Genomic DNA, 14,659 nt, shown 5'->3' with positions numbered 1-14,659 from the left:
CACACCACAGCGCCATGTATCGCTCTCTGTTGTCCTTTGGGAAGGGTGATGATTTTAGCAAACGGAATGTGTCTGGCTATGACGTGTCTCTCAAGTATGTTAAGGTCACAGAGTTCAGCAGGAATCGGTGATAACTCCAGTTTATTTGCCACAGCTAGGGAGGGCATGCTTCCTGCCTTGAGATGATCATGACAAGTGAAACAAATCCACTCTTTCTTTCTCTCACTGGGTACTTGACACTCTTGTGCACCTCTGCATTCATCATTACAAACATGAACATAACTTCCTGTCAGGCAAGCTGCAACCACATTAGGATTTTTTATGTAATTTGACCTGATGCAGGATCGTACTTGATTTGGAAATGATGCTTTATGACAGACTGTGCAGACATATGTGGGTCCATTCTTTATTTGTGTCTGAAAAACAGCTATAGCTTTTTCAATCAAAGAGTTGTCAATCTGAGGGGTTAATGTACAGGTCTGTTGCATATTCATCCTTTGATATTTTCTTTTTATTTTCATTGCAGATCGCATGTTATGAAGGATCCTAAATGCTGCTTCACTGTGATATCTTTTGTGAAGGTTAGAAGCACAGCGCTGCCTGTGATGCATTCTGAAATCGGCATCATTTGTGTACCTGTTTTTCATGCGTTGTTTCTGTCTAAGACTGTGATGCATTCTGAAATCGGCATCATTTGTGTACCTGTTTTTCATGCGTTGCTTCATAATGTGTTTCTGTTTCAGTCTGAATGCAGCCTCGTTTGCATAACGGTCTGTGATGTAAGACTTTTGTCTGAACTGGAAGTCAGAATCTTGACTGTAACGACTGGTTATATATGCCTTTTGTTTCCCCCTATAGTCAGAATCTTGACTGTAACGACTGGTTATGTATGCCTTTTGTTTCCCCCTATAGTCAGAATCTTGACTGTAACGACTGAATATGTATGCCTTTTGTTTCCCCCTATAGTCAGAATCTTGACTGTAACGACTGGTTATGTATGCCTTTTGTTTCCCCCTATAGTCGGACTCTTGACTGTAACGACTGGTTATATATGCCTTTTGTTTCCCACTATAGTCGGAATCTTGACTGTAACGACTGGTTATATATGCCTTTTGTTTCCCCCTATAGTCGGAATCTTGACTGTAACGACTGGTTATATATGCCTTTTGTTTCCCCCTATAGTCAGAATCTTGACTGTAACGACTAGTTATATATGCCTTTTGTTTCCCCCTATAGTCAGAATCTTGACTGTAACGACTGGTTATATATGCCTTTTGTTTCCCACTATAGTCGGAATCTTGACTGTAACGACTGGTTATATATGCCTTTTGTTTCCCCCTATAGTCGGAATCTTGACTGTAACGACTGGTTATATATGCCTTTTGTTTCCCACTATAGTCGGAATCTTGACTGTAACGACTGGTTATGTATGCCTTTTGTTTCCCACTATAGTCGGAATCTTGACTGTAACGACTGGTTATATATGCCTTTTGTTTCCCACTATAGTCGGAATCTTGACTGTAACGACTGGTTATATATGCCTTTTGTTTCCCCCTATAGTCGGAATCTTGACTGTAACGACTGGTTATATATGCCTTTTGTTTCCCACTATAGTCGGAATCTTGACTGTAACGACTGGTTATATATGCCTTTTGTTTCCCACTATAGTCGGAATCTTGACTGTAACGACTGGTTATATATGCCTTTTGTTTCCCCCTATAGTCAGAATCTTGACTGTAACGACTGGTTATATATGCCTTTTGTTTCCCACTATAGTCGGAATCTTGACTGTAACGACTGGTTATATATGCCTTTTGTTTCCCACTATAGTCAGAATCTTGACTGTAACGACTGGTTATATATGCCTTTTGTTTCCCACTATAGTCGGAATCTTGACTGTAACGACTGGTTATATATGCCTTTTGTTTCCCCCTGTAGTCATCGTCTTGACTGTAACGACTGGTTATGTATGACTTTTTCTGTTCTCTGAGAGCTTTATCGTTTGCATACTTCTCTTTTTTTCATTTTTTTAACTTCACTTCGTCTGACTTTGTCTACCTTTCTGACATAGTGATCCTTTGCAGTTTCTTTTATTTTTTCCAAGCGCAATGCCCTCCTCTTTAACTTTTTCTGTTGCTGAATAGTCAATTTTGACACATCTGGAATATGTTGCTTGCTCAGGTTTGGCATTTCTGATATAGGACGTTCCACCATAATGTTACTGGAGATTACCTGCGTCATATTTTCATTTACAGATGAGTCGGCGAGAGCAGAGGGCATGTGTGGGGTACTCAAGTTTGAGGTTGGTTTATTGTGAGTAGCATCATGTGTGAGGGAAGTTAAGTTTGATGGACCTGACATGTCATGCTCAGTTTGTGTGACATCGGAGTTCATCTGAACCTCCTGCTCGCTTATCGGTGAAACAATATTGTCATCCATGTTGGGCACGTCATCACTGTGAAATAGCATGGGAGTCAGCTCATATTGACATGTAGGGGGTGTTTCTAACATGTTACGGCATTGGACAAGCCTCCTAATCATATCACTCAAATGGGTGAAAGTAAGCATTAAGGCAGTGCCAGCACTTTGCATGCAGTGGGATAGTATAGGTAAACCAACAGGACTTCTTGAGTGTGGATCAAAGAAACCATACCTTCCTGCCTTGTCCCTAAATACAGCGATGCATGATCCACCCATTATCAGCAAAGCGCTGTTCACATCCGATGTCAAACACTGAAGTCTTTCTTCCAGGTTCAGGTAGTCGTCCGCGCCTTCAGGTACAGGTGCTCTAAATTCGCCATACTTGGAAAGTAATTTCTCCACACTGTACTCTTGCCTACATGCAGCAACTCTCTCAGGGAGCTCATCACTAGCCAAATGTATGTGAACATTGTTTGTCTCATTCCTAACACGTCTATACATAACATCACCCTTATCTAATACAAGGTCAAGGTCTGCACTTGTGAGTTCTAGATTCTCTTCAAGGAATGCAAGAAACGTGAGGGAGTTGCAAGAACACTGCTTGTTCCGAGAGAACTCTCCATACCTCAAGGACGCCTGGCTACGGGACGCTTGCACACATGTAACATCAGACTGACCTCCCTGTTGTACACAGTCAGCATAAGACAGCTCTGACAGATTTACCTCTCTGCTTCTCACTGGACCATGAGACTCAACCTTTTCTGCTGATGCTCCACAGTCGGATAGATCCAGCTTCCTCCAGCACTCTTTTACAGCGTGAGATTTCTTACCCTTCCGCGGCATGGTCACGAGGAAATCAGAAAATCAACAATGTAGATGTGTATGTATGACTTTCACCTCGATGATGTATGTATGACTATTCAGATCAATTCTATGCACTGTATTTGTAGATCCGATACAATTAGTGTACTTCTGAAATATATAAAAAAGCAACAGATCGTATCGTTTTGTCTTTGTATTTAGTTATAAAGCAAATGCAAATACAATTCTGAACAAACAAGTAGAAAGAGGTAACGCTATTAACTAACTAATTCAATATACTCTATACAATCTTAATCGTAAATTAATGGCTATTCAGATGAAAATTAATTGTATTTTACTCACTTCGCTTCTATATAGAACAAAATGGAATAGGGTAGAGAGAGGAAATGGAAATACTTGAATATAGAAAGGCTTTTAAATAGAAGGCTGGTAAGTGTTCTTAAAATGCTTGGTAATGCTTTCAAATCCTTCACAAAGTATTCTCAAAATCTTTCAAATGCTTTCAAATGCTTCAAATTCTTTCAAATGCTTCAAATGCTTTCAAATGCTTCAAATGCTTTCAAATGCTGGTAAAAAAGATAGAGCGGGGACAGAGAGATAAGTAAGATAGAATGCTTTACAGCTTTTCAGTAGAGTGCTTTCAAAATAGATAGAGCGGGGACAGAGAGATAAGTAAGATAGAAGTAGAGTGCTTTCAAAATAGATAGAGCGGGGACAGAGAGATAAGTAAGATAGAATGCTTTACAGCTTTTCAGTAGAGTGCTTTCAAAAAAGATAGAGCGGGGACAGAGAGATAAGTAAGATAGAATGCTTTTAAGTAGAGTGCTTTCAAAAAAGATAGAGCGGGGACAGAGAGATAAGTAAGATAGAATGCTTTTCAGTAGAGAGCTTTTAAAAAAGCTTTTGGGTTGTTGCTGTTTGGATCAACAGCGAGAGCAGTGGTGGAACCTGTGAGACAAGAAACAAATAGGTGTTTAAATGGTTTGTAATTCAGATATGACATTGTAATTCAGATGACATTCCCCAAATGAAAGTGAATTAAGATCCTGAAACCATGGTGTTGCTGGCAGCAGAGAAGAACAATACTCATGAGCTGATTTGTAGATACACTTGGATAGTGAAGAGTGAGCCTATTGAATTTGTACATGTTCAACTAAAGTAAAATACCACCTGACCTGCACTGTGTAACCTTCAAGGCCTAATAAAGTAATTGATTTAACCCTCACCCTTAAACACAGCTCAATGTTGCTGTTTTATTATTGTATCTATTTTTTAAGCAAATGGCTTATGGCATCTGGGCCACAGGCATGAAGCCCAATAACTAAACAAAATTGAGTGACTCACTGTTGAGTGTGGCCAACCAAAGGATCCAACCGGACTCTGTAGTATGACAGGGGGAGAGAAAGCACATTATATTAATATAGGGTTAGATTGGAAAAAGGTAGCTAATTGTCAAAACAACATAATTTATCCAGAAATATAGCGGATGGTTTTCATGCTTTAACTTACCTGAATCACAATCAAATCTGTGAAGAAAGACAAAAGACATAGGCATAAAAAAAAAGTGTTTCATTCTGTCCACAAGGGGGCGTCATAGCCTTTATGTTCATTGTGTTGCTATGGGAAGGCGTTATCAAGCATCTCAGAGTAGAAGTGCTGATCTAGGATCTGTTGTCCCGTTTGAATGAAATCATATGGAGAAGTGGGGCCCTGATCCTAGAGCAGCACTCCTACTCTGAGACGCTTGATAAATACAGGTCCCTATTTTTTTTTTTTTACTGTAACGTTACGTATAATCTATCAACCACTTACAAGCTAGCTACAGTTCAGCTATAGACGAGCACTAGCAGACCACTACACTTATCAGGTCATACGAATTCCAAATAGCTAGCAGAAATTACAGGCATACCAAACAGCAGTTCGGGTCTCAGGAGGCTAGAGCTAGCTATAGGGTTAGGGTTAGCTAGCTATAGCTTAACCGTTCACTTTAGTTGACAGCGCGAGCTGACAGTGCCGAGACTATCAAGTTAGGTTAGCTATCCTGTCCAATTTAGGCGTTCGCTAACGTCTCTTACTTTATGAATATGGAGGTTTATTTACACATTTCGCGATTTATTGTTGTAAAACCTGTAGCAATGTGAATAAACATCAAACGTTGGCCTTGTTTAAATTATTTTTTTTTTAAATCAGTACGGCTTGCTAGCTAGCGCTATCGTTTGCGTTAGCATTAGTTAGTTAGCCAGGGTTGAAACTACGTTCAACAAAAACACATTTAACTAGCAGAATTAACTGTATTTTTAGCAATAATGTTCATATCAATAACATTGACATGGTTTAGATATGACATATTAATATTTGCTAGCCAACTGTCATTGTTAGCCAACGTTACCTTACCGGAGATTCAAAAGTGAAGGAATGACTGTCGCCGTTTCCAGGGCAGCTTGGCAACACAGCGTTCACACGCGCCTCTGTATTTCATTCAGAACTGCTCTAAACAAGGTTAGAGTTGACATTTTATGTTCAAATGTTGCATAGTAGCTTCACTTGGATATTGAACTTTGTCTTCCGGTCTCCGTTATGAATAATGCACTTTTAGTTAGCCTACATAAAGTCATTATCATATAATTTAAACTACAGTCGGGTATAGCATGCAATGACAACACAGGCAATAATGACCTCAGGCTATTGCAAACCATGCATGTGCTGGATTCAGACAGAGGATCCTGGTCTTGGAATGCTTAGCGTTTAGTTAATTTGAAAAATAACTCACATGGCTTTATTCTATCCCTCTATCCCAAAATAAATGCATGAATAATGCCAAAGACAACTGAAACAAGTCTCAATAGGTTTGTAGCTTTAATGCACACACGCAGCCCAGGGCTGCAATACATTACAGTCATTTAGCAGACGCTTTTATCCAAAGCGACTAACAATAATTGCATTTAACATAGGAAGAGCCAATGTACTACTACTTGCCAGAACTCACAAGTGCATCTTCTTTCTAAAACAAACAAGTGACTAAGAGCATAATCTAGTGCTGAAGGCAAAGTGCAAGAATCACAATCTAAAGTACAGTGCAATCATCTCCATGGACAGAACAGGAGCATGTGACTGGAGCTGACAGTGTAGAGCTCTAGACGGAGGGCTTCCTGTATGTGCAGGTCTGACCGGTACCAGCCTCAATGCACACACGCAGCCCAGGGCTGCAATCATCTCCATGGACAGAAAAGGGCCATGTGACTGGAGCTGACAGTGTAGAGCTCTGGACGGAGGGCTTCCTGTATGTGCAGGTCTGACCGGTACCAGCCTCCAGCTACACACTGGGTCTATGGAGATCTGCTCAAAGTCCAGACTGGAGGGAGGGAGGTGAGAGACAGAAAAAGATTATAAATATAAATAAAATGGGGTATTCTACAACAGAGAGTTTGGATACTTCATTCTGATTGGCTAGCAGCCGTTGTAAAACACTCAGTAACTCACTTCTGCGACCACATAATAATTAGCACTAATGCGCCATCAATCTCGTTGACGATGGTTGTTGATTAGATCAAGCGGTACTATGCATTGCGTACGCAATGTGCTGCGTTGCCTCTGCTATCGTGTCGGGCCTAACAACGCCCCGTAGCTGTAAAATCCTGTGTAACCCACTGCCTCCTGGTCAATTGCTTAATTGTACCATTTTTGCCAGCAGGGTATCGCAGTACCTTTCTAGTATCAGTATACCATGCAACAGTGTGTGTGTGTATTTGTACGTTTCACTGTTCTCAACTGTATGTATCTGCAGTCATGTCCTTGTCTTGGCAGCTGCATGTCTGAATGTTATTTGGACATCTCAGGGACACTGTTGGCTGTCTCTTCCACTCCATCCTCACCATTCAGTCCTGAGGTCTCTTGACAGAGAGGGGGAGAGGGGAGAGAAGATCAACAATAAAGACCCCCAAGCGTGTACACGTATCTCATATATCAACCCTAACCCACCTTGGTTCACCCAGTGTGTGTGTGTGTGTGTGTGTGTGTGTGTGTGTATGAGCATGACTCACTCTGTAATACAGTGATCAGAAATCAGCATCTCTTTTGAGGTTGAAAGGTTGTAGAGAAGATGTTAAAGTGTGTGTGAGAGGTAGGTCTCCAGTTTTGTTGTGCTAGCTGTGTTGAGCGAGGAATGGCTGTGTTGAGCGAGGAACCCTCAATGAAGGAGTGAAGCGCATGTGACAGAAAGTACTGACCTGCATTCTGACAGTGGTCTGATGGTCCAGTAGAGGAGTGGTGCAAGAATGAATGTTTGATTGAAGAATGATGTTTGATCAAAGAATGCATATTGCGGTGTGGTAAATACAGTCTGTTACTGAGTGTGTACTAACCCTCACCGTGCAAAGTGTATGATTGCTAACTGTGTTTGTGTGCATGCGGGTCCTCCCCCTCATCTGGCAAGCTGAAAAGTGGGACAAAATGTGCAGGTATACATTTCTTATTAAATACTTTCGGAACAATTCACCGTTTGTCGTCGTCGTCATCCTCTTCATCACCCTCTTCCTCCATGGCTTTGACATTCCTGCCCTGTAGCTGAAGGGGCATGCACTGTCCATTTCTGTCTGTAAAACACAGCAGTTGCACCAGATGGTTGGCCCACCTCCTGCGGCCGACCTGGTCATTCTGTTGGATTGACACACACAAACACACACACGGTAAGCATCCTTCTAACTATCATCAGCCATGGTGATGATGCTTCAGTAAGCAACTATTTTGACCTTTATTGAACAAATCAGATTGTTGCTTATTATTCCAGCCAGTCAACTCAGCCAACAAACTGATGTGGGATCAGGGTGAGCAGGCAACACACATTTACATTATGCTAATAGTGAGGCAACCTCTGATGGCCACAGGATTGCCAAAGGTGAAACAAATAAATAATAATTACACAAATGTTTTATATATTATGTATATATATAGTATAGTAAAAGTTGTAACAATAATAAAAAAATATTACGATTTTTATATTGTAAATATGTTGGATCCAGAGTGAATCGTCCAATGAAAGCCAAGACTGCTCGAGCTCGATGAAAAGTTATATAAGCCACTGACAAGGTGAACTGTCATCATTTCCCTTGGAGAGAAGTAAGTATGGCATAACTAGCTAGGTAACATTCTTCTGTCAAGTAGCTAGCTAGCCATAATTATTTAGAATATATAGCTTGTTACCATATATTATTAATTTTATCCAACATCAGTAAACATTTAGGGCTACAGTAGCTAACTAGTTAATAATTAGCTGGACTGACTGACTGACTGACTGACGTTAACGTTAGTTATTTGGAATAAGACTTGACTGACTCACTGACTGACCAAATTAGCTATTTGAAATATTACCAAAACGGGTCTTTTGAGCAAAAACTTAATGTTTTATTGGCCTTAATTAGCTAGCTAGATATATGTTCCGACTGTGTAGCTACCGTTAGCTATCTAGCTAGCGCTAGCCAACTAAGCTGACTTTATAGTGAAGGGCCATTCTTAACGTTGAAAGTTGACGTTATTTAACATCAAGTACAATTACAGCAACTATATATCCCAGCATTAATGTAAAATAGATTAGTATTACTTAATTACGGAATCAAACTTATTTTATATTAATATACGTTAGCTAACCTGAGGTGAAGCTAGCTACACAGCGCGAGCCTGTCAAATCCATTTAAACTTTCGCGGGCTTACGCAAGCTGCACTAGCTCGAGACGGAGTAAAGGCTGGCGCGAGTCGCCATTGACATATGCTATAACTTGCGTTGAGCCCGCGTCCGCGGTAGCGTATGGCCTAGTCTTAAAAGCCCGTTCAATCTTTAACATGGTTCTATGTACATAAAGCACAAAGCCACCAGTCGTAATGACTTGCATAACGTTAGTTAGCTAACGTTAGCCCATCCATGTAACATTAGCGACCTACTAAATTAGCTACCGTTAGGATGACATTCCTAATTTAAAATAGCATATAAACGTTATAAGCTACCGTTGGCTAGCGAAATTGTGTGTTGTATTAGCTAAGCAAGCAACATAGAAACAAGGACATTGATAGGGTTAGGGTTAGGATATACAGTATTCACATAAACGTTACTTACAGTAACTGCATCCATGCGTGGCGTAGAATTTGTTGGCCAATGTTACTGACCACTCGCTGGCATGCTGCAACAGCTTGCTAGCTAGCAGCCCAGTCACCGTTGAACACGTGTTGAAAAGAAAGTTAGGAGGATAGCTAGCTAATCTTTGAACAGACTAACATATAACCAAATGAACGACTGCTAAATACATTAGAATGTTTCAAAAATTAACGGGTGTTTGGTTATATTCCCTTAAACCTTTTTCACCACGAGACAAAAACTGCTAAAAACCCAAAGCTGCTACCTTACTACTGTACCGTGCGTGGGTCCTACAGAGGAAGTGACAGTCCAGGGCACCTCCCTTTCCTGTGGATAGAATTACATATTTAATAATCCAAGCCAAGAACGTAATTAGCTGTTGGTTTGTAATATTATATTATTATATACTTAACCCTCTTAGCGCCAAAGTCGCATTTCTGCGACAAGCTGCGTTACTGAGTAAAACAGTGATTTTATGATATTTACATGCTGAAACCTCGTTTTTTCCGCCACCACTAGATGGCAGACATATATAACTTTGCTCACGATTCAGTATGACACCATCTTCCAATGCAATATATTTGAGAAAATCTCATTACGAGTTCCCTATTTTATACACGGGGCGCGCCAGCGCTCCTAAATACCATATGTTCTTTAGGACGGCATATTTCTGAAACTGTCTGACCTAGAGACAAGCGGTTTTTTACCTGTAAAAGTAGACAAATTTTTTACTTTTATTTTGTAATGTTTGAACACGTTTTTTCGCTTCCCGTGACGCTAGACTGGGCCACGTGACCAACAGACCACGTGATTTCATTTATCCATTTCACTGCTCGAAACCAAATAATGAATATACCGCGATAGACAACTGTGGGCACATTCTTCAGTCCCAAAAGGAATAATGATAAAAGGAACGAGCCGAGAACCAAAAAAAGGCCATTTTGGAAGAGGTGTTTCCATTATTGGTTTAGACACAAAAACAGAATTATGGTCGATTTACCGTTTATTCGTTTTGAAATTATAATGGAATAAGGAATTATACGATGATACCCTGACCTATAGCCTGCTAGTGAGTGGTCACTACACTATATAAATAAAATGACATTGACATTGACTTACCTGCTGAGGTGTACCTGGAAACTGATACCAGATAGATTAGTTGGTTGATGGATATACTTACCTGAGGATACCTACAGTACATGAAAACCGAGATCAGAGTTAGATGCCATGTGGACAATGATACTTACCTGTGGTCATTGATCTGGAATCTGATTTTTGGATGTATTAAAATTGAACATGGCGATACTTACCTGAAACCAGGAACCTGAAATATCATATTGTAGACAGAGACAGGGCCTAGACAAGAAGTGGGCGGACATACAGTAGGACCTGCCTGGCCCACTTATAACTAGGCCACTGCTACGGCCAACAACTCGTCCAATGAAAAATCACTTTTATTTTTCAGAATGTCTTTGTCAAACCTGCTAAAGAAGAGCCTCCCTGCCCCCTACAGCCGCCCATCATCACTCATGGTGAAAGTGGTGGCGGAAAAAACCCAAATAAAGGTCATCAAATGGAACTTCTGTGGAGAGAAGTGCACCCCTGCGGTGCAGAAAAGGAATAAAATTATTGCCCTGGCCGACAAAGACAGTGCCACAGTTGTGACACTGTTTGAGGAGATGGCGGCCAAACTTCAGGTTTCGTTATATTTATTTGACTTATAATCATTCTAAGAACTATTATTCTATAAAAAATGTTGGAGGAATCCAAAGCAAATCCTAGTAGCCTACTTACCTGTCTGGAGCCCTGTAGAAAGACAAAATCATCTTACCTTGCTCAATTCAAAAAGGCAGGAGGTACAAATGTTTAGACAAATATACTCGCCTGTCCTCGCATGCTCTGAAATGTTCCTGCCTTTTTTGTATTTGGCCAATCACATGCAGGATTACAGTATGTACACTCTGTAACTATGTTTTACTCTCTCGTTAGGTGGGACGCACATACCTGCTCCGTAACTATGGAGTCCAGGAGGGAAACCACAGGGTCTCCCTTTCCATAAGAAGGGAGACCCTGTGCTTTGTGACAGCGGACCTTGTGGTCCCACCAGAGGTAGAGGAGGAGGCTAAAAAGATGCTGAGCCCCTCCTCTCCTCTGGTGGACCTAGGCCAGAGGACCACAGCTGGTCTGATGACGGTGGAGGGCAAGGTGGTCTCGGTAAGTTCACATTCCGTGGTTCACATTCCGTGTGTTTAGCCTTCACATTGGGACAACAAAATTAATAATGAACACTGCAACCTCATCATCAACATTTTGGCTGCAAAAAAATCACTGGAGGCTAATTCTCTCTCTCCAAAGTGATGTTCTTTATGAGATGTGATATGAATTTTCCATTACAAATATTGTGAAATATGTAATGGAACAGGCCTGTAGGGGTAAGGGGGGAGGTACATGCAAACACAATATATTTTCGTATACAATAGTCTCAATGCTGTACTACACTGTTTATCTGTTACAGGTGGCACCAGTCAAAAGGGTCCCCAGCCCTAGAGGAGACTACCCTCTCCAAAGGATCACCATTGAAAATGTAAATATATATTCAGGTCCAGTGCTGTGTGAATAACCCAAAATGAATTCTGTTGTGATTGTAATGTAGTGTAGTGAGTCAACAACATCATTGGTAAATTGGATTAGGGGTCTAAAATCTTGAGCTTACTGTGGTGCGCTGAATTCTTTTATTATACCATTTTCAGGGAGACCAGAGGGTGGTCCTCTCGTTGTGGCGGGAGGCCACACTCCTCGATGTGCCCTTCCAAAGGATGGTCCACATCACGCATGTCCAAGGGACTGATGGGCCCTATGGCTATGGGCTTCAGTCCACCAGGGACACATCAATTGAGGTAAATTTGTTACAAAATAATAATTACTTGCATTTAAATAGTGCTTTTCAAGACCTCTGAAGTTAGAACTCTGTATTTAGAGGGTGTTGAGGGTCCGCTAGAAAAGCTTGTGCTCTCCGATTTGCTCTGATTTGATAAACATGGTTAAGATAATTTAAGTCAGTGCCTATGGTCTTTTTGCAGAGTGTGACAATTTTTCTCTGCTTATTTTTGTTAAATTTATGTCACTGAATATAAGACAAACTGTATTTGCACTCAATATATTTGCATATATTACTCAATGGTAATGATCATTTTGATCTTAAAAATGCCACATAAAAGAAATATGGAGGGGGGGGGGGGGGGGTGATTTAACAGTTTATTTATAAGAATGTGTATGCTGAAAGTTATGTTTGATTGCCCTCCTATAGGAGATTTCAACCCCGGAGGAGCCAGTGAAGACCTCACTGAAGGTCGTGGGGCTTCTGGAGGAGGGGGACACCCTGCGCCTCCTAGTAGAGGACTATGCAGAGGACATATTGAGTGTCCGGCGCCAGGTGTGGGAGGGGGGAGCTGGGAAGGAAATGCCAGCTTTCCCCTTCCGCATCTGTGCAGAGGTGGAGGGTACAGAAGTGGTTGCCCTGGTTAGGGACCAGGAGGAGTAAGGACGCTGGGGTTACAGCGCCTCGCCCTCCTGCCCCACCCTACCCTTCTCCCGGACGGCGGCACGGACGCTGGGGTCACAGCGCCTCGCCCTCCTGCCCCACCCCCACCCTACCCTTCTCCCGGACGGCGGCACGGACGCTGGGGTCACAGCGCCTCGCCCTCCTGCCCCACCCCCACCCTACCCTCTGCCCGGACGGCGGCACGGACGCTGGGGGTCACAGCGCCTCGCCCTCCTGCCCCACCCCCACCCTTCCCTCTGCCCGGACGGCGGCACGGACGCTGGGGTCACAGCGCCTCGCCCTCCTGCCCCACCCCCACCCTACCCTCTGCCCGGACGGCGGCACGGACGCTGCGGTTCTCTGGCCTCCCTGAGGGCTCTCCCCTGGACAAGGGCAGGGATCTGCAGTCGGGTGTCAGGGGACACAGAGGAGGCCTGAGGAGCCTCTAGCGGGGCGGTAGACAGGCCAGGCGGTGAGGCCGGACAGTAGTCACCCTCTGGGATAGGCGCCTCACAGGAGCAGGATGGGAGGGATCGGGAGAGAGAGCAGTTCTCACCTTCACTCTTCCTCTCACAAGCCTGCTAAGAGGAATGAAACCATTTTGTGACTTGAGCACCAATTAGGCAACTTTTATATTGTGTATGTAGTTTTAGATGAAAAAAAATCCCAATATCGCAATTTACGTACATTCTCCATAGTAGTCAGTAAAGATATACAGTGCCGTGCCCTCTTGCTGGTAGGCTCCTCACAGTGACTCTCTGCGCCACGTTTACCAGAGGGCATCCGCTGGCCGTGGATCACACGGGGCCGGTCCTGGTCAACGGGCCCAGCAGAGAGGCTTGTCTCTGGGGCAGGAGGCAACGCTCCGTTGGGGTGACAGCTGGAGCCAGGCAGAGCAGCAGAGCTCTGGAGGGTCCTGTCCTCCTCCAGGACCTCACTGTTGCAAATCAGGATCTGCCTCAACCTGGCCTCCCGCCTCCTTTTCTGCTGAGCCTATCAGGGGAATTGGACAGAGAGAGGTCAGGTCAGCACATCACAGAGGATTCGTTCACAGGGGATTTGGAATGTAAAGTGCTCTATAGCTTGCCTCTACAGGACCCCATACCTCATCTACTGGTATTGTCTCTTGGTCAAAGAAGCCCCGACCATCGCCTCCTCCCATTCTGGTCACAATCAGGTGACGACGGAGCAGGGTCCTTTTGAGCCGGCGTTCCCTGACCACAGGGAACAGCTCATCGGGGTCCTCCGGGAGGGGTCTCCTCTGGACAGGTGCAGGGGCCCTCAGCTGGTTAACGAGGGGCACAGAGGGGATGGATGCACAGTCTCTGCCTTGTGCCAGGCGACGCCGGAGCGGGGTCTGTTTCTCACGACGCCTGGTTGAGTTCATCGGCTGCGGTTCTCTGGCCTCCCTGAGGGCTCTCCCCTGGACAAGGGCAGGGATCTGCAGTCGGGTGTCAGGGGACACAGAGGAGGCCTGAGGAGCCTCTAGCGGGGCGGTAATTCTAATTATGAATTCTTTTTCTTTCTTTCTTTCTTTCTTTCTTTCTTTCTTTCTTTCTTTCTTTCTTTCTTTCTTTCATCCATCCATCCATCCATCCATCCATCCATCCATCTATCTTTCTTTCTTTCTTTCTTTCTTTCTTTCATCCATCCATCCATCCATCCATCCATCTTTCTTTCTTTCTTTCTTTCTTTCTTTCTTTCTTTCTTTCTTTCTTTCTTTCTTTCTTTCTTTCTTCCATCCATCCATC

The sequence above is a fragment of the Borostomias antarcticus genome (assembly GCF_949987555.1).
Source record: "Borostomias antarcticus genome assembly, chromosome: 15".
In the NCBI taxonomy this organism is placed as follows: Eukaryota; Metazoa; Chordata; class Actinopteri; order Stomiiformes; family Stomiidae; genus Borostomias; species Borostomias antarcticus.
This window is presented reverse-complemented; position numbering follows the sequence as displayed.